Below are 2,500 nucleotides of genomic sequence, written 5' to 3'. Positions count from 1 at the left end.
GGCCCAAAAACGGGCCAAAACTGGCCATTTTTGGCTGCGCGAGCGAGCGGCGAGCGGCGGACAGCGAGCGAAGCGAGAGGCAGCACCGTCCCTGCTATACGAAAGCCCCATCCAGCCCTGTGCCACCCGGGGGGTTCCAGGGTGCTGAGATGGCTGTCATTTTGCTCTGCTCACGACGGTCACCGTGCAACGCAAGAACAGGCCAAAAACTGGCCAAAACTGCCCAAAAACGGGCCAAAACTGGCCATTTTTGGCTGCGCGAGCGAGCAGCGAGCGGCGGACAGCGAGCGAAGCGAGAGGCATCACCGTCCCTGCTATACGAAAGCCCCATCCAGCCCTGTGCCACCCGGGGGGTTCCAGGGTGCTGAGATGGCTGACATTTTGCTCCGCTCAAGATGGTCACCGCGCAACGCAAAAACAGGCCAAAAACTGGCCAAAACGGGCCAAAACTGGCCATTTTTGGCTGCGCGAGCGAGCGGCGAGCGGCGGACAGCGAGCGAAGCGAGAGGCAGCACCGTCCCTGCTATACGAAAGCCCCATCCAGCCCTGTGCCACCCAGGGGGTTCCAGGGTGCTGAGATGGCTGACATTTTGCTCCGCTCACGACGGTCACCGCGCGACGCAAGAACAGGCCAAAAACTGGCCAAAACGGCCCAAAAACGGGCCAAAACTGGCCATTTTTGGCTGCGCGAGCGAGCGGCGAGCGGCGGACAACGAGCGAAGCGAGAGGCAGCACCATCCCTGCTATACGAAAGCCCCATCCAGCCCTGTGCCACCCGGGGGGTTCCAGGGTGCTGAGATGGCTGACATTTTGCTCCGCTCACGACGGTCACCGCGCGACGCAAGAACAGCCCAAAAACAGGCCAAAACGGCCCAAAAACGGGACAAAACTGGCCATTTTTGGCTGCGCGAGCGAGCGGCGAGCGGCGGACAGCGAGCTAAGCGAGAGGCAGCACCGTCCCTGCTATACGAAAGCCCAATCCAGCCCTGTGCCACCCGGGGGGTTCCAGGGTGCTGAGATGGCTGACATTTTGCTCCGCTCACGACGGTCACCGCGCGACGCAAGAACAGCCCAAAAACAGGCCAAAACGGCCCAAAAACGGGCCAAAACTGGCCATTTTTGGCTGCGCGAGCGAGCAGCGAGCGGCGGACAGCGAGCGAGCAGCGAGCGGCGGACAGCGAGCGAAGCGAGAGGCATCACCGTCCCTGCTATACGAAAGCCCCATCCAGCCCTGTGCCACCCGGGGGGTTCCAGGGTGCTGAGATGGCTGACATTTTGCTCCGCTCAAGATGGTCACCGCGCAACGCAAAAACAGGCCAAAAACTGGCCAAAACGGGCCAAAACTGGCCATTTTTGGCTGCGCGAGCGAGCGGCGAGCGGCGAACAGCGAGCGAAGCGAGAGGCAGCACCGTCCCTGCTATACGAAAGCCCCATCCAGCCCTGTGCCACCCGGGGGGTTCCAGGGTGCTGAGATGGCTGACATTTTGCTCCGCTCACGACGGTCACCGCGCGACGCAAGAACAGGCCAAAAACTGGCCAAAACGGCCCAAAAACGGGCCAAAACTGGCCATTTTTGGCTGCGCGAGCGAGCGGCGAGCGGCGGACAGCGAGCGAAGCGAGAGGCAGCACCGTCCCTGCTATACGAAAGCCCCATCCAGCCCTGTGCCACCCGGGGGGTTCCAGGGTGCTGAGATGGCTGACATTTTGCTCCGCTCACGACGGTCACCGCGCGACGCAAGAACAGCCCAAAAACAGGCCAAAACGGCCCAAAAACGGGACAAAACTGGCCATTTTTGGCTGCGCGAGCGAGCGGCGAGCGGCGGACAGCGAGCGAAGCGAGAGGCAGCACCGTCCCTGCTATACGAAAGCCCCATCCAGCCCTGTGCCACCCGGGGGGTTCCAGGGTGCTGAGATGGCTGACATTTTGCTCCGCTCACGACGGTCACCGCGCGACGCAAGAACAGCCCAAAAACAGGCCAAAACGGCCCAAAAACGGGCCAAAACTGGCCATTTTTGGCTGCGCGAGCGAGCAGCGAGCGGCGGACAGCGAGCGAAGCGAGAGGCATCACCGTCCCTGCTATACGAAAGCCCCATCCAGCCCTGTGCCACCCGGGGGGTTCCAGGGTGCTGAGATGGCTGACATTTTGCTCCGCTCAAGATGGTCACCGCGCAACGCAAAAACAGGCCAAAAACTGGCCAAAACGGGCCAAAACTGGCCATTTTTGGCTGCGCGAGCGAGCGGCGAGCGGCGAACAGCGAGCGAAGCGAGAGGCAGCACCGTCCCTGCTATACGAAAGCCCCATCCAGCCCTGTGCCACCCGGGGGGTTCCAGGGTGCTGAGATGGCTGACATTTTGCTCCGCTCACGACAGTCACCGCGCGACGCAAGAACAGGCCAAAAACTGGCCAAAACGGCCCAAAAACGGGCCAAAACTGGCCATTTTTGGCTGCGCGAGCGAGCGGCGAGCGGCGGACAGCGAGCGAAGCGAGAGGCAGCACCG

This window comes from Musa acuminata, unplaced genomic scaffold (assembly GCF_036884655.1).
Source record: "Musa acuminata AAA Group cultivar baxijiao unplaced genomic scaffold, Cavendish_Baxijiao_AAA HiC_scaffold_1136, whole genome shotgun sequence".
In the NCBI taxonomy this organism is placed as follows: Eukaryota; Viridiplantae; Streptophyta; class Magnoliopsida; order Zingiberales; family Musaceae; genus Musa; species Musa acuminata.
This window is presented reverse-complemented; position numbering follows the sequence as displayed.